Genomic DNA, 23940 nt, shown 5'->3' on the forward strand with positions numbered 1-23940 from the left:
AGTTTGAGCTGTGTCCTGAAATCTGATGATGAGCTACAAAGGACTTCTGAAGAAGGGGGCAGGAGCTGATGAAGTTCAGTAGTGTGCAGAAACCGTGTAAAATAGAAGTCTATGTTATTACCTTCACTACTAATTCTTGACTTATCTATTGTGCCTTTGGTTACATGGGATACTTGAGCATTCCCTTCTGCCCTGTTTTTCTATTCCCATGAAATTATGTGGCACACTGAGCAGAGATCCAGTATAAGTAAAAACGTTAAAAGCAAGTTGCTGTTACAAAGTATGTATAAACCTTAAAGACTGCTGGAAGGCTTCTAAAAATTCCTTCCTTTCTCCCAAAGAACAGCTCAGAGAGCATTGTTAACACTGTTTACCATCTTAGTTGTTTGTGTGTGTTTGGTGTCAAGTGTGCTTATTATGCAGGGTTTTAAATGTAACTAAACATATTTTAATTAATATGAGCAAAGATCAGAACAGACCTTTGAGACACCAAGTAGGAAAGTGTTGATTTTCTCCAGCTTCATAGCAGAGCCATTACTAATGGCTTCTGACTGCCAGCCACAAGCAGCAGGCACAGATGTAAGGTCCATTTTCAATGGTTACTTTTCTGGCAGGCAGAGATGCTGCTTACCCTGCTGAAAAGGATCAGGACAGGCTGTCCTGGCTGCATAACAGCAGGTTTAAGAGAAAACAGCCTCTGGGTGATCAGTGAAGTCTAAAACTTTCTAATGGAATACCACGGAAGAAAAAATCCTGATTCTTGCCACGCAGTCTGTGGGGAAGCTACAGAGGAGGAATGAGATGGCAACAGCTGATATTACTTGGCAAAGATAAAGTCCAGCTTCATTTGGTGGATGTGAAAGAGCAGGACACACTGGCCTTCTAAAGGCTGCTTTGCAGGTATTCAGAAAGCCTGTATTTCTGGTTTTAATTTGACCTATCCTAAAATCCATCTCAAACAGTATTTTTGTGTTAAAATTGAATGCCTGGATAATGGCTCTTCCAGCTCATGTGCAGCTTTATGCAGCCATTTGTGTTTACATAACTATGCAACTGTGACTAGATGAAGGTCTTCAGTATTTTTTTAAACAGTCTGCAGGTTTTTTATTAAAAATCACCAGATTATGTCTTGAAGTGGTTTGCTATAATTAGGAAAACTGAATTAAAAATTTAGTAATTTTAGAACTTCTTCTCTGTTAAAATGCAAATTTTTGTCAATTTTAAACCTTCTAAGGATAGAATTTGGAAAAAAATGAATAAGGAATATGACAGCCCTACTTATTTTCTGGTAGTGTTGTCACAAACTCCTTCAAAATTTCAGATTAATTTCCACATCATATAGAGCTTTTTCTATTTGTTACTAGTGGTTAACAGAATCTTTTACTCTATCTATGCAGCATAACCTTTTGAAACTAGATCATGTAATTCCTCTAGCAGGAAACCATCTACACTGTGGGTGCTCTGGGATGCTGTGCTGGAGGTGGCGTTTTTGTAGGCTTGTATTTTGATTTGTTGTAAACTTTGTTGACAGGTCCCTTGATGTTATCTATTTCTCCTTGGATCTCAATGAATTCATTGTGAGCATAGCAATTTCTGAAAATATTTATCTGAATGTGCAAAACAGACTACATAATTTTAAGTCCATACAAGACTCAAAAGTAAAATAAAAACATTGGTAAAAGATCTGTGTGAAGTAAATAAAGACAGCTTCACCACATCTACTTAGAAATGCCATGTGATGGTTGGATGACATTGGTTAAAAACACAACCAGCCACTCTGGGAGGACAAACAGTGCTGGAAGCTGTCTTTCTAAGGGAATTGAATGTTACAGGAAGCATATAATCCTGGACATTGCCAGCTCTAATTACTCCTGCTAGGAACAGGGTGACAATGTTTACCCATTTTGATGTTTGACTAGTGTATTTCTGCATTTTTGCAGACCCCTGTTTGCATGCATGCACACACATAATTTTCATAATTTTCCTTCCTGGATTTGCTCTGTGGATGGACCTGTTAGTGTTAATCACAGAATTTTCAGTTGCATGCCTCAGCACTTTCTTGCTGTTGAAGTCAGCCTGAAATGTTTCTTTGCAGACTTTCCTTCTGGCCCCATTAGTCATTAGGAGTTTTTGTTGTTTTGAAAGTGCTCATTTATAAAATCAAATTTATTCTAATTTTAGGGCAGTTTCTCCTATATCCCACTGTCTTCCTTTTTTAAAAAGCACTTGCAAACTGGTTTCTTCCTCTCTATGTGCCAGGAACACCCTTCAAGGTCTGAAGTATTCTGTGCTGTATTAACGATGTCCTAAGGTCCACACACATACTTATCATTGTTTCCAGATGTAGTTCTTGTTTCCTCTGGCCATTGTCCACCACAAACTCTTACCACAGAGTACTTTATACACAAATATGTCCCTCCATGTACCTGCTCTAGTGTAAACATACACACAGCTGCTGCAGCAAGAGATATTTCTGTGGGAGGACAAAAAGGAAGATGGGACTCACTGTCCTTGCATCCTCTCCGGTCTCAGCAGTTACCAAGAGCAGTGAGAGTGGGACAGACTCCTTAGGAGGCCTGAGCTGGGGGTCACTCCCAACATAGGCAGAGCCTTTTTCAAAGTTTAGTCAGGGACAGGGTCGATCTAACACCCTGTAATATTCAAACAAATGATAGATCACAAACCTGGCCCAAGATAAGACTAGAAAACCACAAAACAAGTTAGGAACATCAGGGAGCAAATCTCAGGACAGGTGTGGGTGCTTTGATCTGAGCCTGAATGGAGCCCCTCAGGCCACAGGTCTCGGAGAGGCTGGCTGGGCTGGTCAAGGCAAGTGTGCCCATGGGTGTGCTCAGGCTCCTCAGAGAAATGGCTGTTTTCTTTTCTGAAGACTATATTTTAAAGAGGGAGGAAAAAAGTACCTTTCTGCTGAAATATGCTGCTTGCTGGTTTCTGTGCCTGGGGTTGCTTGGACGTTACAATCTCTGACTAGTTGTTCCTCATCCATTTAATTTTGACTCAGTTGTATACGTCTATGACTTGTCTGTCATTCTCTTTCCTTCTGCTCAGTCACTACTTGCAATAAAATCTTCAGACAAACTGTTGCAACAGCAGCCAGCAAAACACAAACCAACCTCCTTATTCAATTCTTTTAGCAGAGCAAGGATTGTTTCCTTCTTTAAGACAAGTCTTTCACAAATTCTTGTCTTACTGACATATTTTACTTGTCAGACTGTTTGTATGCTAATAAAAACCCCTTATTCTAAGAATATTGGCAGTATCCCATTGGTCCCTTTCCTGAAAGGTTAGCAGTGACAAGTGCTGCAAGAAATAGAGCCATACAATCATTGTCCATACTGCTCATCCAGTTTCTACTTCACTCAGTAATGTGACAATATTCTTTCTGCATTTGAGAAAATGTTCCTCTGGATATTTCAGTGAATATCTGCAGCTTCATTTGTCTGCAATTGACAGCTGTCTGTGGGCTTACAAGGCACAAGGACAGAATATGATCACATCAGCAATGCTAAAGGGATAGATAGGAAGTTTTATTAGTCCTAACTCAGTGATGCACCCTGTGGTACAGCCACTGATGTGACACAACTGCTTCTCAATATATCTTTGTCTGGAATTGTGTTTTCCCCAGTTCACATGGGTGAAATTACAGGAAATTGGATGCCAGATATCACAATACAATTGAACAGGCTTGAATGGATTCTTTAAATGTTTTAGGTAACCTGGCATGCTCTGTAACTTATATCTGATGACCAAGTTCTTCATCTGCATTCAGGCAGTCTAGTGACAGTTGTCTGCTAGGGTGAAAAGTGCTGGGATACCCAGACACAGGGAGACAGCTAGGAGAGATGAATCCTTTTGAGTTCATTTATAAAAGGAAACTGGTTCTGGCTTTTAGGACAGCGTCTAGTTGATTTAGAAACAAGTACTGGCATATTCACAGAGATCTAAAGCATTATTCTCTTTATGCCTTATTTCCTGGGGAAATAAGAAAGAGAAATGGTCTGAGGCACTAGGTGCTCTTCCATGGAGGTGCCTGCATTCACTCAAGAGCAACCAAACAAAAAGCCACTTCCAGCATCATCTAATTACTGGTCCATAAATACTAATAATACATAATATAGATAGCACCTAACCTGCAAGGTGAACTGGCCAAGTCTGTTAGCCAACTTGATAATGAGCTGATACTCTCATTCCAAAAGACCGATTTACTCACTGGAACCTTTTTCTTGGTTTGCTGTTGTGTGACACACTTGCATTGAACAGTAGATGCATTTATCAGTACATCTGTGCCACAGGAACACTTTCTTTTGCTGTGTCTTGCTCTCTCCTTTCCCTTCTTCTCCAGCAGGCAAATGTTTTCTTTTTTTTGATAAGTCTTATGTTTCCTTACTGCTAATAATACCTATTTTACTTTTCATGGTGGTTAAAAAGGGTATAGCAGCTTGCTAACTGGTAAGATGACAAAACCTCTGCTTATTTACAGACTTACATAATCAAATCTGTTTTGTTGTATAAGCACATCCCTTTTAAAGTACATTACTGGACTGCACTGTTACCCCTTTCTTTATCATTGATTGAATTGGTTATTTAGTGACAAATATCATAATGATTCTACAGATGTTTATGGAGCTGAAAAGCAGCATTCAATATTTTTACCATCTTAGGAAAAGTCTTTTTTTAAGTTTTACTCTATGCACCCTTTCCTTGCTGAACTTAAGAAAGAAAAGAGCAAACAGAAGGAAATCATTAGTCAGGTCAATGAGGTGAGATTATTCCCGTAGACTCTAGACTTGCTGTGTGTTTAAAGATAAAAGGTAATATAATTGCATTTTTTTTCAAATTCTTACTGTCCAAAGAGAATGTATTTTTCTAAATAGGGTAATTTTTTGCTGAATGGGTCCACAAATGTTCTCAGAAACTACAGCTGTAGAAATATTTAGGTTCTGGCATAAGATTTTGTAAAGATTTCCCAAAAATTAGGAACCAACCCACGATTTTGCCACTAAACTGAGCATGGGTTTCTCTGTATTTTTACTTCATCTCACTTTTCAGATCATTGAAGCATCTGCCAAAAAGGTACCTCTTTCCAATTGGATGGAAAATTATTCTTTGAATAAAGCAACATCATGCTGTGCCTTCCATGGAATCTTCTTACAGTGAGAGGAAACTGTAACATCATTATTAAAATTGTTCCTACAATTCAGCATCAGATTTAGCAGTTTCAGTTTCGTTTTCTAAAACTAGGGCCTTACTTAAAATTATATTTTAATTGTCAAGAGGTGCCAAATATCAAAAGACATTCAGCGGTGTTCAGGTGCAGTTATAAAATTTGCAGGTGCAGATTTTAAAATTTGAAATATTCAAATTTGAGAAATTCTAGTGTTTCTCAGTGAAAATATGAATATTGTTATTTTGTTGCTCGGGGTCTGATACAGTAACTTTTCCCAAAAGTAAGTGCTACTTGAGAACTTAATACAGTTTGGATTAGAATCTTCATTTTTTAATGTCTTGTACATTTAGAAATTATAAACACTGTTTTGACCTATCATTTTGTTGCAGATTGTCCTATGAAAAAAACACTGCAGAAAAAAATATCTGCTCTTGGAAACAGTGATGTTGTAGCATTTCTTCTAAACAGAAGCATGTTTAATGGTCAATAAAATGAGCTCTTGGCAGTCATTCAATTTGATGATTAAAGAATTCCTGCCTTTACAATAACAATATTATAGTACAAAATAGCATTAGGAAACTGACTGCACTGATTGGTTTGCAATGACTCATAGCTATGCAATTATGGCTTTGCAATTGCCCAGGCATGACATCATAAAACAAACTGTCACAATACAGACTTAAAATTATTTTTTAAAATTGTGGTTGGTTAGTTTAAAAAAGGCCAGTATTCTCTGAGTATCTTGTGTGTTACATATGTGTGTTGCATGCGTGGTTAGACATATCTACTGGCAGATGAGCTTTCCATTGCAAGCCTTCATGGGTGATTTTGCAGATATCACTTTTACTGACATCAAAATATAAAACAAAATGAAATTTAAAAAAAAAATCAAGGGATGAGAGACCTTTGTGGTTTTCTTTGAAGGCAGACTATTTTCTGTAGGTCTAACTTTTGCCTGCTTTCCATCAAAGGCAGAAAATCCTGATGCATACAGCTGGCTCAATGTGACTGCTTTTGTCATTGCTCTGTAATCTGAGTGCTCAGAGAACTGGCATATTTAATATTTCATTACATGTTCCAATATACTTCTTAATTCCTACACTGGGCTTCTAATGGTCAAACTATAATGCTGACTTGTATTTTACATGAGCAAAGATAACAGCATTAGAGCCCCAGTGTTTCATCTTGTTCTATCCTACTCTGAGAAGCTTCATCATTTTCCCCATAATCAGTTCCTGAAGTTTTGACTGGTATCCTAAAGCCATTTTAAGTGAAATGTACTAGCCAGTGAAAAGTCAAAGCAATATGAATACCAGAGGTAGCAGTAAAATTATCTAAGATTTACTTTCAATATCTCTTCTGTCATGGTTTGAGGTAAAAAGCTTAGCATTGCACTTTTGTCCAAATTATAAAGGAATCTAAAATTCAAAAGGAAACATCTTTTTAATCCAAAAAATAATTTTATGATTGTCCTGGGGTACAATGCAAAAATGTGTATTCTATCACCATCTGTGAAAATGTGGGAGGGGTGGTGATCCTTATCTCTGTGGGAGATATCCTCTGCTGATGTGCCATCTGATAAGATCGGGGGATGATCATCGTTATCTATTCACAACCCATCCTTCCTCCAGAAGATATATTCTGTTAATGGGCCATTCAGTCCTATTGTGTGACTGATAAGATTGCATCACCCCATTGGGAGATGCCCCAGCCAGGGGCAGGAGCCAAGCCTTTCCTACCTAGATAAAAAACTGGGGTTTGGGACCCGAGGGCAGACCTTTCTACTGGATCCCAGAGGAAAGTCGGACCTTTTTCCACATCATCGCTGGATCTTTGGAGGAAAACTGCACCTTCTACAGGAGCACTGCTTCAACTGAACCACATCTGTCATCCAGGAGGACTGCAGCCACCATTTATACGGACTGCTACCAACACCCTGACTGACAGGGTGTCAGGTTGTATTTCTGACTGTGTTGGTGGTTGTTTCTTTTCTATTATTGCATGTATTTTATTTTTTTTCTCTTTTCTCCTATTAAATTGTATTACTGACTTGGAGTCTCGCACTGGTTTTGCTTTCAAACCAACACAATGATTTTGAGGAGAAGAAATAGCTTCAGTCCAGCTCAAGTGTGGAATCTGCTGAAGATTTTCTGAAAAATTTGAGAGACAGATAAACCATAGAAAAACACACACTAAAATCTCAATACTCTGAGCCTATTATCATGCATAAATGTTTTAACCACCAGGCTATGGAGTGTGCATCTCTTTTGAATCGCTTAATCCACTAGTATAATTCAAAAAGAGCTGGGACAGAGCCTGAGCTGTTCATGTTCTCGTTTTGACTCCGCTTCTGAAATTTTTTTACAGGGATGTCTACTTCAATACCTAGTAGAATTCTGTAAAAGAAAAAATGAAACTTGGAAAAATATTTATATGTGCTTGTCAGGAACTTTTTTGATGCTTATCTTCAGTGTCCCAGATGACCCCTTTCAGTTCTAATCATACAGTACTGATTTCTTCACTCTTTCTGGATCCAAAGAGACTAAGATAAAAAGTTGCTCCAGATGTTTTGTGAAAAAAAGGGTGGGACAGTAAAAGCAGCCAGCTAGACTTGTTCTATTTTCTTTAGTGGAAAAAGAACAAGAAAAGGCTTTATAACTGGACTTCAAAGCAGGGTACATCCAAGCCTTGCTCCCTGTTTAATCCTGAGAGGAGAAAATATGAATTGCCAACCACCACCCGCCGTGCGGGTTTTCATGCAGCGTCTCTGCTGGGGGCGGTCGGGAAGAGGCAGTGGTGGGAGTGAACTTCATCTCATGCTTGTGAGACAGAGCTCACAGGGCTAGCCAGGCTCAGAGCCTTCTCACATTCAATCCCAATTAACATACCAGACTTCTGACTCCTGGCATTTCTCCGTAGAATGTGTAGTTTTGACAATAACTCCTTTACCTCGGGCTCCACGGATCTGTCAAAAGGCTACAGTCAAACACCTGCTCTTCTACAGGTGAAGAGGTTTCTGTATGCACTTACACGGTTTGAGATTGCCATGTATTTTCTGGTTGGAATAGCATATTATCACAGAGCAAGCTCTGCTTTGTCAGAACAGTTTTCCTTTCTCTTTATTTGTGGTTAGTGAGGTGCCTACTCTGGAGCATGAAAGTTCATCCCTGATTTACCTGGATGATATTTTTATCACACCCTTCCAAGTAACCTATCCCTTTTTTATGTTTTAGCCTTGGTTCATTAACTTTTCACCTGGGGAATGTAGTAAACAGAGAAAAATCAATTCTGACTCAATCCAGCTCTCTAAACTTTCTGGAGTTCTTGTTCAACACTGAAACCATGACCCTGGAGACTTCTCTTTCATAGAGAATATATATTAACTTTGTCAGTCAGTCTGATTAAATCTCTCTCCCCCTCTTTCTCTTCCTCTCTCTCTCTCCTGTATTCTAGTCTCTTTTTAACCTCTTTTTATGCCAGCCCTTACTGAAATGAGATATAACAGAACCACACCAGTTTTACCCTTAGGAGATAACTGCAGATATTGCCTGATTGATGGCTACTCTATTTTTCTTCTGAACATGTTTTTTTCTCCTGTCACCTTCTCTTCTCTCCCTGAAACCCAGAGTAAGAAAAGGGAGACAGCAAGTAGGGTCCATTAAAAATTCACATTGTACACCTCTGCAGCAGTAAAAAACAGAAGTATCCCTTATTCTGAAGTATAAACTACCTGGGGGCAGCCAATGCTACGGTTTCAAGGGAAGTCTGAATAAGACAATACAGAGGACCTTCAAGACCAGAGTTAATTAAAACTTCTCCCAAGTACAGCACATCAGAATGGAATTTCGAAAACCCTCAGAACAGAGCAATAACCTTTTCACATTGTTTTTATATCTTACTTCACATAAAAAAGACACAAGACAAAGAAAACTAACAAAGCAGTGATAGCAAGACTTCTTCCACAAATCTTTACACCTGCTTAAACTTGTAGGGAAAAAAAAGTATTGAAGTATTCCACATACAGAACAAATTTATCCTCCAAGTGGAAATAGCCTATCTTCTGACATAAGGACTATTACTTTATATTGTGTCTAAACACAATTTTATTATAGTTCTAGGCCATATTCTTAGTGTTGTTTGTTGTGTTGATGATAGGCAAGATAAGAATACACTAGTTTGGATATCAGTATAGCATAGTCAAGGTTAATTATCCTTGCAGAGATGTACTGTAATTGTCCTTTGCTTCTCCTAGAACCCTAACTGGCTCAGAGATTTTTACACAAAAGTGAACTGCCCCACCCAAACTACCCCTTACACAGACATGCTGGTTACTTCTTACATAAAAAGGCTTCTGGGAGTTCCTTACTGATCCAAACTACATTGGATTTTGACATCATAGAGCAATGGCTAAACTTTGCAAACTATCTCTGAATCCTATGTTTTATAAACTCATTTTATAGGTAAAAAGGAACCACAGCTTAGGTCTTAGAAAATCCTTTGTGAGTGTGAACTCAGGCAACCTGCAGAATGTCTTTGACTTTTTCTTGTAAGAGTTCTGTATTCCAAATATTGATATTAATCTGAAGCCAATACTCTGTTTTGGAATCTCTTCTCTGAACTGGTGCATTTATGTGGGATGTCTATGTCATATCAACTCCACCCTTCCTTCCCCGCTCAGTTTTACATTTAGTCTACTAATTTCGTATAATGTAAAAAAACCAAGGGGCAGCACATAAAGCACTAAATTGGAAGGCCACACCCTCTAATCCTATCTGATAGCACTCAAAAGTCTAGAAGCACGATAAGAGAACAGATGAATATTGATGCATTTTTTCTGAACTGGAGGAAATAACCTTGGCTATGCGTAACAGGAAGACTGGGTCAATGGGTGCTGCACCATCAGCAAACTTGCCTTAGAGGGCAGAGTGATGGCCATTTTGCATCCCATAACTCATCAGCAGATGCACAAAGCAAATGCTACAGCAGAAGAAGCCAGTAGGTCCATCCAGTTGGCCCTATCTCTACCACAGGTCAATGCCAAAATCTTTGGACAGGGTAATAAAACCTTTGTTGTGTACCCAATTTTGTAGTAATATACTATAGGGATAAATTTCTTCATGATTCCAGCTGGTGATCAGTTTATGTCTTGGAATTATCTGTAGATACACTCAATAACTTTTTTTTGTGTTGGCAACATCTAATTATTAGAAAGTAAACAAATCCAGTGACATTAAAAACATCGCTGAAACACTGCACAGCTCATCTTGGGAAACTATGGGTTTGTTTTTATTTTTTACAAATAGTGTTACAGATGGCATTAGGATTGAATTTGCACAACTTAAAGGCTGTTTTAATAAACATCTAGTGTCAAAGTCAGCACTGGAAAGAGCAGGTGTAGCTTTTTATTTGCTATTTCTGTATCTAAGTCATGATCCTCAGCCAGAGACAGGAGACACTTTGTATAATATTGTGAAGGAGAAAAGACGACATAGTGATTTGCAGTTAAAAAACTTGTATTTGCAATATAATACAAATTATTTATTCTCCTCTCACAGGATGGAAATGTTAATATTGTGAAGCACTGTATAGAACTGTTGATTCCTAATGAAGGTGTTATTATTATGTAATAGCAGCGTGGTATGTTGTGACTTCTCTGTAAGTATGTCACCATTATATTCATCAGTCTCATGTCTTAGTGCTTCTTTCCATGATAACATAGCCTTAATTGTTCTCTGAGTGACCAAAACAGTGGAATGTTTCACAGAATGCTCCATTAACCAAAATATGAATCAAGGAATACTGGAAATATGGAGACATTTTAAGATTGGTACTGTCTCCTGGAACTATGAAACATTTATTTCTAGAACTCTTATTTTTCTTCCACTTTTTCCTCATTCCCAAGTACTGTTCATCTTCTTTTAAGGGAACTGGCATATGTTTATGCTGGACCTTGTGAGATCCCATGCATTTTTCCACTGTTATTCTCTTCAAAAAAAACAACAAACCAAAACAACAAAAACACAAAAATCAAAACCAAACAAAAGCAAACAACCAAAACCAAAACGGCCACCAAAACCAAAAACCCAACATATCAAGGAAGATCTTCATACCTGCAAGAACTCGGGGAAAAATGTTCTAGACAGAATATTCAGAAGAATTGGAAGACGAGCAAATGAATAAGTCTGTATGCTGAAAAATGGAAAGGCAGTGATATCTGCTTATGTTGGTAGGCTTACACTCTCTCCCACTATGCTGCTTCCTGGACTCTGCCTGTATTATTTACATATTAAATAAAATATGCTGCTAATGGGCAGGCTGAAGATACAAACATCAGAAGACAATAGCATACTTATGGATGAGGGTAAACAAGTGTAGCTCTACTGAATGTGGGTCAGGTTTATGTTTCTAGACTCATATAAGGATTTCAGACCTCAACATAAATTGTAAGATGGAAAAAATGGAAGCAAACATTTCATTCTATTTTATAAATGGTCAGTGAAAAGGTGGGACAGGTAATGACACTAAAAGCACTGCAATAACTGGCAAATCTATTTTAAGTACTTTGATTTAAAGCAAGAAGGTTTTTTTTTTATTAAACAAACTGATTTTAACGTGAGAAATAAAGGACAAAACAGTTGTTTACATTACTGAACTGAGTAATCTACCACTAACCTATAACTTGGGAATGTAACAAAATATTCCTTTTTATTTTCAAAAATTTAACCTTAAGGATGTTTAAATCACAAAAATGTATTTAACCATAAGAAAATGTTTCTATTTAGCAAGAACAAAGAACATTCTCAGACTCAAGGGCAAAAATCCACCCTAAAAACTCAGAATGAGATTTACTAACAGTAGTATACATGAACTAGAAAATGGTATTATCTTCTGTCAAAACGATGTTGCTGCCTTACATTTGCGCATGAAGTTTTTATGTCTGCATTGAAGAAAAAGATCTTCCATAAGCCAAACAGACAATAAGCTTGTACTTGAGAAGATGAGTTTTCCTTGGTCATATTTACAATTCTGCAATAATTTCATATATATAGTTGAAATTTTTTATTTGAGCCGAGTTGCAGAGAAAACTGCAATGCAATCCTAGCAAGACCAATAATCTTTCTGGTTTTAAAAAACATTTAACAAAATGTTTTACAATGAAAATTTAAGACTAGATGTTGAGGTGAGGATATAGACTGCTAAGAGATCTAAAAAGTGATAAATTCTCTTTAGAGTTTGAAGCACACCAATTAGGAGCAAAATAGAAACCTTTGGCAATAATGTGTGACAGAGGGAGAATATGAACTGCAGGCACCTGTATTCTGGATATGTAAGGACTTTTGATGGGGACATTGTTGTTAAATTATCACTCCCACCCATTTGTGCTGGAGCAGCTTATGCAGAAAAATTCCCTCTTAACCCATACAAACCCCCACCTTTTAAATTAGCACACATTAGAAGGGACAAGGAGAGCTTTCAGCTGACAAGAGAGTTTGTGTAAATTTGAATCTACTATTCAAACAGCTAATTTTGAGAAGGCTAGTACTGAACACAAGCTGCAGAAGCAAGTTTTAACAGAGGACAACAATCTAATTTTACAGAGTGGAACCTTTATTTCTTCTTTCATAGAATCTGACTAAAGCCAAAGAAGAGTTAGTCCAGGACCAAGAATACAAAGATGGTATTTTGTAATAACAAAATGGTGAGTGTATGAGACTAGATCCTGAGGTGGAATACAGGCAACAGAGGAGTTACATGTAGGATGTAATGCTTTGGAAAGAAACCCAAAAAGTGTAATGCAGTACATCCAGAACCATATTGGATATGCTGCCTTACCTGAAGACTGTATAAATTAGCTTAGAAAAGGTGTTGGGTTTTATGGTGTGGAATTGTGTGACTATGCAACCTGCACCTTTGGTTACAAGGTGCATATGAAGTTCAACAGGTACAAAGAACCCTTTGAAAGAAGTCTTGGTGCACAAACCATTCTTGTGTTCCTATCTCCAAAGTATACTGACATTCCAGTGCTGTGGTGTTAAAAAGGGAATAAATTTTCTGAGAAGCTGCTGCTGAAAGCAGACACACAGCACAGCACACTTTTCAGAGTGCAACACTGCGATTATCTAAGAATTGGAAGAAGAGTCTATCAGCATGTCACAGTCCCTTTCTGATTCAGAAAAAGAAGTCCAGTACAGTCTGGCCAGATGACTTGACAGCTCTCTTCTAAGAAGAAGCTGATGATCTGGGCTAAGTCAGGTTGTAAGAAGCAAATATGGAAAATACTATTTCATTATTGTGTGCACTCTATGTACAAATATTAAGTGAGCAAAAGACATGGTGAACTTACAGCAGTGTTTGAACCAGGTCTGTTCATTGTAATAATAGGATAATCACAACTAATTGCTACTTTTATTTCTGGGAAGACAATTTGACAAGGGCTGTCATCAGGAAATTGAAGATATGCTGTCTTCAGAAAATGAGCCACAGTACACTTCGGGAGAATATAGACAACTGACTGCCAAATAACAGGGAAGTAGAGCCAGCACTGAAGAAACAGACTGATGTAAAAGGTGAAACAAGTGGGGATAATGTTACATGGCAGTGTTTAACCACTGCAACTCTCCTTTCCATGCTCCTTTAGAACATGGATATTTAGAGTGAGGATTGATGAAATAGAGGATTAAATTATGCCTCTAATAAAGCTGTCTCATACATATTTTTTCTGTTCAGCACAAAAAATAATGAAGAGCAGAAGCAGCTGAGGAGATGTTGGTAATGCCAAGGTTGTGGGTTTGATCCCCATATGGGCCATTCACTTAAGAGTTGGACTTCATGATCCTTGTGGATCCCTTACAACTCAGAATATTCTGTGATATCTGACTGTGACTAATGCTGCAGAAGACCTAGGTATCCACATCTATGACTTTACAATTTAGCAGGCCTCAGCACAGTTAAAAGCAACAGCAAAAGTAATTTCGAAAGACAAGATTCCATATCACAGGGACCTTTGACAACAGAAATTCCATATAGGCCATCAGAGCTCAGATCAGTATTGAAGAAAGTTCTGGAAAGCCATACAGAAGCTGGAGATAAAACAGTATGCCATTATAAACAGGTAAACAGCCCATGGCCTAAAGGGTATGAACATGTTGCCCCAGGTATTGTTATCTTGTCCAAGATAAGAGACTCAGGAGCTATATGAAAAACAGGTCAGCTGTCATGCAAGGCTAGAATGCCAGAAAAGTAGAAGAAAGTCCCTTCCCAACAGCATAGACAAAAAGTGGCATTCTGGTCTGATTGGAACTTCCAAGGAGTTATGATAGAAATGGCAGCTCAGGTTTAGATATTTTTTAATCTGCTACATTAGTGTTTAATTGACCGAACAACTGTTTCACATCCGATGAAATTCCATTTAAATTTCCCGAGAATTTCACTTTACATTCTTGCTTGGAAGCAAGAAGAACTGAAAAACTCAGTGCCTGGGTTACTGTATCTTAGTTCCTATTTCAGCTATGTACTGAAATCTCCAAATCCCCTTTAAAAGGCAGGAGCTTTTCCTCTGCAGTAATCATGGTGCCACTGAAGCTGAAAAAATGCAAAAAATATGTAACAGGAGCAAAAATTATTAGAAGTAAAAGTGAAAAAAACCTCACAACTGGAGGATCTTCAGGATATCTCTACACTGTCGGCAGGAAGGACACCACCTGGAGCCAAAGCTGGAGACAAAATGAAAAAAAAAAACAAAACAAAACCAAAACTGAGAACACAAGCATGATCCTGATTATTGATAACCAAGGCATCTCAGTACAAAGCTGTATCCCTAAAATGTTACTAAATCTTGCTTCCAATTTCAAGTCTATCTCTGTGAGGACCTGACAGGTTAGACACTTGACAGAGAAAAGCAGATACACAATGCTAAATTTTATTGGTTAGGTTTCTTTTCCCTTTTTGTATGTTTTGCCAGATAGTTTTCACTGCAAAAGAAAGCCTTTGTGAAATCTCAGCGGTGAAACTTTCACCATTTTTAAAATTGCTTTTTAAATCAATGGTCTTAAATACAGGCAATAATTATTGCACTTGTGAAAATATAAAGTTCTTTGGAGGAACTACAGGGGTACCAAATTCAGTATTTAGGAAAGGCATGTGATCACTTAGGTAGTAGATGGTCACTATTGCTATCTCATACTTCGCTTAGCAATTTTTGGAAAATTTTATAACATTTACGGTTTTATTGGTTTCGTTTCCTATTCAATACATTGGCATTTGTAGATTTGTTCAGTGTAAATGGAAAACTGATATTATTATTGCCTGAGTTGCAAAGTATTTGTTCATTAAATCGTTTTCTACTTTAAAAATGTGTAAGTAGCAAAGCAACAGATGCATTCCTATGCTGCTGACTAATTGACCAATTTCAATAACGAAAATATTGTCAGAACTTCTCTTCCTTTGAAATGGGAAACATTTGCAATGTTATGGCCATTATCTGGTAGTATGAAAGAAGAAAGTCTGTACTTTCTTACAGTAAAAGTGCTTAGTGTCCTTAATATTGTGGAAACAGCAAGTTAGCAAAAGAGATGTTCTGCATTTTAGGGCTGTGCTAAGGACATTTGGAGCTGTAATCATAATATTATGTAAGCTTCCCTACTGCTCAGTGCCTAGAATGCTGCCTTTCCTTTATTTTTCACCTAAGGGAGTCACTGGTTTATCTCAGAAATACCTCACTCAGCAGCTGGCACCTCTGTGTGCGGTCGGGCAGTGCATCCTGGCTGCCCATCTTTGAAATGCAAAGGAGGGTAGATGCCAGCAGAAGTCGACAGGGTAGATGGTAATAAAAGTCCATCATCTTGAGGCATCCTTTGAGATGCATAGTGCAACTCACATATCCCTCAAATCGAGTTTCACCAGAAGTATGGTATCTTTCACTGAAAGAAAACATTTCATATTCACAAATATCTCCAATAATTTAATTCTTTTAACATTTTTAAAAAAATATTCTAGGTATTTCCTCTGTTTGTGAATGACGTAAAAATGTTTTCCTAAATGAAAGCTTAAACTGTTCATACATATTATTTTCCCAAATGGAGTTTGAGATGTGGAGTCTTTGGGAAATAAAGAATGAACTTCCCTTTTGACAGATTTCTAGATAGTTGACTCTCCTTTGCTTTTAAACTGTAGGAAAAATAACTTCCATGTCTGAAGTAAAAAATTGGTTTCATGACCTAGTCTGACTGTCTTTGAGCAAATCCGTGTTGTGTGACAGAATATGGGTTGGTTCATGAATGATTACAAACATAAGGAGCTCTAAATTTGGCTGTCTTGTAGAAGATAAATTTGATAGTTTGGGGAGTTTTTATTGTTTTATTTATTCTACTTTTTTTTAGCTCAGGCTGGACATTGATCAGAATGAAATTCATGCTACTATTGAAACGGGCAATTGAAAAAAACACCTTCTACAATCCACTTTCTCCTGACCCCAGCTCTTTTCCTCTGGGAAAAAGAAAATGTGCCTGAATTAAAGTTTCTTGTTTTCCAGACCCTTAATCCTGGCAGAAATATGCTCTTGTTTTCCACGGAAAGTGAAATTAATCCCATTCAAAAATGTTGTCTAGCAGTGGCTGCTGCTGTTGTTGCTTTATTGACTGTTAAGACACCTTTGAGTGTGGTTGGGAGAGTGGGGAAAAAATAGAAACGTTATTGTGCAATCAATTTAGTGTGTTGCAAGGTGATAATAGAATTGTAACTTACTGCAGCATTTTGTTCTCACAAATCGTAACTGTTTCTTAAAGGAACAAACAGCCCACAATCAGGTTCATTTGAAATAATACTTTTTAATTCCTTTGTGCTCCATTTTAAGAATGTTTACTTCACTACTAGCTCTGAGGGAGTGCCAGATCTAACTACGTTGATTGCTTGTCTTTGGTATATACTCCTTCCTGGGGCTAACATCCTCCCTGCCATGCTCTGTCAACTTTTAGGTTAGATCAGCTTGGGATATAGATCTCCTGTTGTCTTATCTCTACCCATCAGATAATTAATTAACCTCTCTGGTAAGCTTTGTATTCTTCTCAGTCTTTGATGGATCTTACAGTTTATCAGAATTGCATTTCATTAATACTGTAGATCCTTTGGTTAAGACTGTGTCCTCAGGGCTCCAAGGTTTTCCTCGCACAGTGTATGCAGGCAAAGAAACACAATCCTGCTTTCCAAATCAGCAAGCAGTGAATCAATGTTCTTGTCCTTTCTTGCACGCTTGCACCCTAACTTCCATTCCTTTTTACTGCAGCTGTTGATGCCTTTAACTTTGTTATGCTTGTCTGTTTTTCTCCTATTATTTTGAGTGTGCTGTCAAAGAATGTCCTCAGAACACTGGTTGTTTTAATATAAATTTTTAAACTTTTTATCAGAGTTTCATATCCTCTCCACAGGAGTTGTAAACCTGAAATTTGTCTTCTATTATATTGATGTTTGTTGCAGGCCAGAATTTAGTTATTGTACCAAGAAGACTGAGGTGGCAATTCGGTCAAATTTTCCAGCAGAGATTAATGACCCTTAAAGCACTAGCTTTTCCATTGCAGTTTAAAGTCAGCTTAGGGATGATTCTTAGTCGTGCAAGCCTGTTCTGCCAGGTCCTTTCTCACATGAATTTCTACTTACATATTCTGGTATTCACAATATAAACAATATTCCTACATAGTGCTGAGAATAGACATAAATATCAGATACTGTTCTCTGAGATGCATCAACATAGCCTATGCCAATTTGAAAAAAAATAAGTCACTGACTGGTGTTTAATTGAAAGAAGTCTAAATTTTTATTGACATAAAAATGATGGTACTTTTTAACTTTTTCCATGTTATTTGAAAAATGTGTTCACTTTTTCACTTAATAAAAAATGTTTTCATGATAAAAAAATCATTTTTTGGAAATCCCTTTCTCAATTAAATCTAGAAATACCTTTGAGCTGTACCAACGACCTTCTGCCTGCGCTGAACTGAGCACCCAAATGGGTCCTGGTGGTTCTCAGTGCACCTACCATTTCTCCAGAAGCAAAGTCAGAAGGTTCATGCCCACCTCTGAGCAGTTGCAGACCCAGTGATTCCAGCTCATATCCTGCTTTCTCTGGTCTCACCTATAGGTCTTTCAAGAGAAGCAGAAAGCCTTTTCTTGTGCTACAGGAATGGAAGCAGAAGCTTTGCTAAAAGTAAAAAAAAAAAAAAAAAATTCTCTTTAATGTGTGTGTTTTTTAGCAGATGTCAAACCCTTGATTCACACTATTTGATTTAACAGCTGGGCAGAGTTTCCAAATCATCTACTTGTATGCAGTGGTATCAGTAGATGGCCAGGAATTTCAATAACTATGAATATCTACAGTTTAAGCTTGCTTAATATTCTCCTTATTCTTATGAGGAATGTAATGTTCACAATTAAGTTTAGCATTTAGACAGACTGTGTAATGTGGCATACTATTCACTTTCAGAATTCTTTAGAAGTAATAAACCTGGATTGTACATTAAAATGTGATATGACTCCCAGATGTACCCTCACTATTTTTTTGGCACTTGGTACCACACATTATTTTCCACTGGTTCAGATGACAGGCAGAGCCCATCTGAGGCAAAACGAAACAATTTCCAACTGGTGGGCTTGATAGTGCAGGTGACATTAAATAATTAACAAGTTCGCTTTCAGAACCATGCCTCATGCTTTAATTAATATCGCTTCTTAAAATAAGAAGTTGTTTACCATTGCTGCTTCTGCAAGCTGATTGCTGCTTGCAAAAAACATCTGAGACATGACTATGCCCAGGGGATTGCTTTCACTTCATTGTTTATAATAACTACAAACAAAGAGCTGCAAAAGCTCATCTCGCCATGAGGCATCCTGACAATCTGCCAGTTTAGTCACCAATAATAATGAGACTGGCACAAGCAATAAGCTCAGCGCAAATCTAATGAGGGCCTGTTTCAATCGCTCATTGATATGACAGCAGCTGCTAAGCACCCAGTGTTTGGGATGTACACACACGAGGTATGTGTGCCTCCAACCAGTGGAAGGACAATTTCCTCCTCGATATGGCTTTAGTCCTATTCAGAACATGTGTCACCTTTTTAAAATTTAATTTCTGTCCCCCGTCTCAGAGATATGATCCAGGCCAGCTCTGCTCAGGAACACAAAAATCATCTGGGCTCCCTGGGCCATGGAGAAGGCCAGAGAGGAGGCTGAGCTGGAGCTGGAGCTGGAGCTGGATCTGGAGCTGGAGCTGGGCCAGGAGCCCACGTGGAGCCGAAGGTGCGCGCGATGCACGGGCTGCGCGTGCCGAGCCCAGGTAACGTCACTTCCGTCGCTTAATTCCCGCCGTGAATGCAATTATGAACAGATGGGCAAATGACACAATTCCACTGCTAATGAACTTCCCTGCTGGGGAAGAGGACAGTGCATTACCCTTTTGTACTTCAGGCTCTTAATTATCATTCTTAGAGTTTGATGCCGTGTTTTGTGTTTGGATTTTTTTGTTGTTATAGCTGGGTTTCTAGGGTTTTGTGTGTGTGTTTTATTTGTTTGCTTGTTTGTTTATTTTCTCCCAAGCATAATTATTTCACATCTTTGAATTTCAAATTCTTTTGGAGATGGTTAGCTAATTCGTGTCTATTCTGGAAGGTTCCAAGGAAGTGGCAGAACAAAAGGGTTTTGTTTCTAAATAGAAGCAAGCATATTTAAATTCACAGCTTAAGAGAAGAAGAAATCTGTGCTAGCCTGAGTTCTTAAATACCATTTTCTTCTTTCCTCAATTCCCACTGCTCTCCTTTCCAACAAATTTTCTCAAAGCAGAATTTGTAGATGAAGAGCTCATAGCTCTGTGGTTCATACATCAGTTTAGGAGGAATGAGTAGGAAGAGACTGATTTGGAAAGGTATAAATAACATTTCTACTGAGCCAAAGCACAAACCAAATGAAACCCAAAAAAGCTGATGCTCAGGTCCTAAATTTCGAATTTCACAGAACGAAACTGGTAAAAATACATCCTGTATCCAGTTGAAATATATGTCTCAGCATCAAAATACCACGAAAGGAGTGATGCTAAGCATCTAATTGTAGATCTTTTTGCTGTGTCTTCAGACAGAATGTTGAGGAATAAGATAGGACACCTTACACTTCAGAGAAAAAAAAAGGTAAAAAAGTTAATTGTTCCAGCATCCTAATTTGTATTTCTTTTGCATTCTGAAGATACATGGTCATCTTCTAGATAAACAGTTGGGATAAGTATACCTGTAGTTCAGTGCATGATAATATCCTAATGCAAATTTGACAAGAGACTATTAACTCTGGAGATTCAGACAATAGAATATTTTCTGCATTGCCACTTGTTAGAATTGTAAAGTATATAACAGGATTTCTAAATTTCCCTGTATTGGCAGGGCAGCACTACTATTTAAATCTTTTCTCTGTGTTACCTTTCAATCTTACACTGGTATACAGCTTGTGACTTGGCCTAACTTTAAGCACTTACATGAGGCATCTAAGTAGGAAAGTTGTTCTCTCCAAATTATTCCCTCTTAGTGACAGCAAGCATGAGAGTCATTCTTCCATGGAGTATTTCAGAGCACTTAAGTCAGATGTCTTAGAGGTAAACATTACCAGTGACTTCATATGGAAGGAATAAAAAAGTCTGTTATGTCATAATGGAGACTGTAAATGAGTCTCTTAATAGTGAGAAGCAATTGGAAGACTTAATGTCCTAATACATTATAAAACTGAGATGAATTTTAAAAGGCTTTAAAAAAGAGGGACAGGGGAGGACGTGGGAGTAGGAGAAATATTCGTTGAGCTGTAGCTGCTAAAGTTGAACTCATTTTTGTGAAACAACTGAGTTTTGCTGCAATAACTTTCCAAGAGCACAAAGAGGCTTACATATTCAAAGTACCACAAACTGTTAATGGGTTCCACTGAAACAGATGGCAACATTATGATCATTTTTGCAATTAATGCTGACTGCAGATTGTTCTTGAGGCTGCAGTCATAGTTCTTCATCTCCTGTGCTACCACAGTATTATCCTGTGAGAGAATTTATTTTAAAAATTTCTGATAACCCCTTCTTCCCCAAGCTACTGAAAACACTTAATATATTTGAAGGCAGTATGAGAAGCTTTCTGCTACTTGCATACCAAAGCTCCTGCAAATTAAGACCTGTCTTTCTCCTGTGACCCTGAAATTTAGAGTAATGTGTTATCTCCTTTTTCTCTTGAACTGTTAAATCGGTGTATAGAAAGCTTAGCACATCTTAAATACACTATTTCTGAAAAAAACCTCTATGGCTGCATATTTCTTACACAAAAGCACTTCTGATTTACTGAAAAAATAAATATTTTAGATCCATGTATTTGGGTTTCTCAACACTTTTCATTGCCAGCTAATCTCAGCAAGTGGGGATTTTTGTTTGTTTTGTTTTGGGTTTGAGGGAGGGCAATGTTTGATATCGTTGTTGTTTTGAGGGTTTATATTTGTTTTTGTTTTTTTGTTTGTTTGTTTTGTTTTGTTTTGTTTTTTTAACTGAGTATGATGATCTCATATGCATTGCACAGATTAAAACTATTTTCTTTGCAACCTTTCTTTGTATGCCCAGCAAACTCTATACGGACCGGAGATCATTAGCAGTTTGCAATGCCTTTGAAAATAAATCATACTATAAGAGGCACGGACCTTTTCCTTCGTGGAATTAGTCTGTGAAACATGAAAAGTGGATAGATTGTTTTGCAACTAATTCAGTGGAAATAGAATCAGTGCTATTGTCCTACAAACGAGAGTGAAATGCCTTGTCACGTTAAAGGGAGACGTGTGGCAAACAGGAAGAACTGTTCTGCTTGCTGGTAGAACAACTTAACTTTTGCCATTGGAATTAACCAATAAAAAGGAGGATAAAGTAGCTCGAAGGGAAGTATCTGGAGAATGATCAGACATTGTTGAGCACAAAATCAGGGAGCAGAGGGACTGGGGAGCACGTCTGCTTTGTCCCAGCTGGGATTACTGCCAGCTAACTGTGTAGGTCAGCTGCAGTTTCTGATCCCCATCCTCACACGCCCTGCCACGGCACACACATGCAAATGCCCACAGCAGGCAGCCGTGGAAGCTGCCGTCCTCTCCCCAAAGACATCGGGATCAGGTGCCAAGGATCTGCTGAGATCAGAAGGAGCTGGAGGCAGGAACCCTCCAAGGGGCAGCATCTCCCTGCAGAGGCTGGCAGCTTGTCCTACTCCCTGAGCATCTCACGGGACATCCTGTGCCAGGGAATGCCCCACGGTGGGTCTACCCCGAGCTCAGCAGTCACAGGAATATGACATTTATCAAGGACCCTCTTCCTCAGCAAAGTAAAGATTTTATCACCTGTGTTTCAGTTTTCCCAGCTCAGAATTTAGTAGGTACTTAGACCTTGGAGCCAGGCCTTCCAGAGAAAGAAAACAGTGCTGGGGGGCTGCATCTTGCTGCTGTGAGAGGCAATTGCTTCCCGACAGTCTGCTGTATTTTGGAAGGCATGCCTTCCCAATGCAGCACGGAAAATAGCAGAGTGCTAAAACCTGGCAGAATTCCGAGATGCCTCATTAAAAAGTGGAGAAGTTTTGTGAAATCGAGTTCGTTAGAAAACCTGAGGCTGGGCCCTGATTTCTGCTTTCAGGTCGTTTGAAGGTGAAGAGTTTAAAGTGACAGGTTAGCAGAGTGCAGATGTTTGTTTTTTTCAAGCATGGCACTGTACAGATGTAATTGGAACTCGGAATGCTTCTTAGAGTCATATCACAGTAATAAACTGATAATTGTACAATTTTTCTTGATACGTATGTTATGTAGAGGGGAAAGTACTCTTTTATTCCCCCCAGAGTTTTACTGTAAATTGTTGAGTTACTTTGCTATGTAGATAAAGTATTTCTCTCCTGGGAATTGTTCTAATAAAAGAGAAATTTTATAACAAAGTTACAATATTTTTTTACCTATCAGAAGCCACAGTAAGATGTAATCATGTTGTTTATTTGTAAACAAAGGACATTTTAATAATAAGAAAATAGTTTTAAGAGGACTTTATTATTACTGCAAGAGAGCAACTGAGATTTAATCTGCAGTAGTGAATATCAAATGCTATAAAATTTCTAGTGAAAAAAGGTCACATATAAAATCTTTCCAATTGAGATGTAACACATGGAACTCTACCATAAATCTTGAAGATACATGTTGAAAGATTTTTGTTGATGTTGCAGAGTTAACAGTTTTGGGTTTTTGGGAAATATACTCATGTGGGGCTAAAAATGATACCTTGTGCAGTTTTATTTTTGCTAAGTAAAAAGTATGTTAGCTAAAATAAAGTCAATGAAAACCCTTCACAGCCAGAAATCTCTTATGGGCCATGAAAGCCTATTGCAGCAACCATAGAAAGTGCCAGTAAAGGTTTATCTTAGTATCCAACTTAGATTCTAAGTGTAAATCAACCACACAGTTGTGATTTAAGTGAGACAGAGAATTTGGAGAGGTAGATCAAAATATACAGAGGAAATCTCTTTAGCTTAATCCATTCACAAGAATTTAAACTCTTTTGTGGATTACAAAAATAAATTTAGAGGATGATCAAGAAATCTCATTAATTTTTTTTTTGGTTTTTTTCCTCCTTAGGAGAGACTGTCTAAAGAACCTTTTGTTTAGTCTGGGTATGATGTCATCACTGACACTGTACATAGAAACTGGATGTATGGTATACAGGATATACAGAATCATGT

At 37.9% G+C, this 23940-nt stretch overlaps 1 long non-coding RNA gene across 1 annotated transcript in view; it reads left to right on the forward strand.

Moving 5' to 3' along the window:
- LOC148224341 (uncharacterized) overlaps positions 1–19505 on the forward strand; it is a 113368-nt gene extending 93863 nt beyond the window's left edge. The window contains exon 4 of the long non-coding RNA XR_015802864.1: positions 19324–19505. This is a non-coding gene — a long non-coding RNA (uncharacterized LOC148224341). The remainder of the gene's footprint in view (positions 1–19323) is intronic.
- Positions 19506–23940: the final 4435 nt, after the last annotated feature.

This window comes from Sturnus vulgaris, chromosome 3 (assembly GCF_052056855.1).
Source record: "Sturnus vulgaris isolate bStuVul1 chromosome 3, bStuVul1.hap1, whole genome shotgun sequence".
In the NCBI taxonomy this organism is placed as follows: Eukaryota; Metazoa; Chordata; class Aves; order Passeriformes; family Sturnidae; genus Sturnus; species Sturnus vulgaris.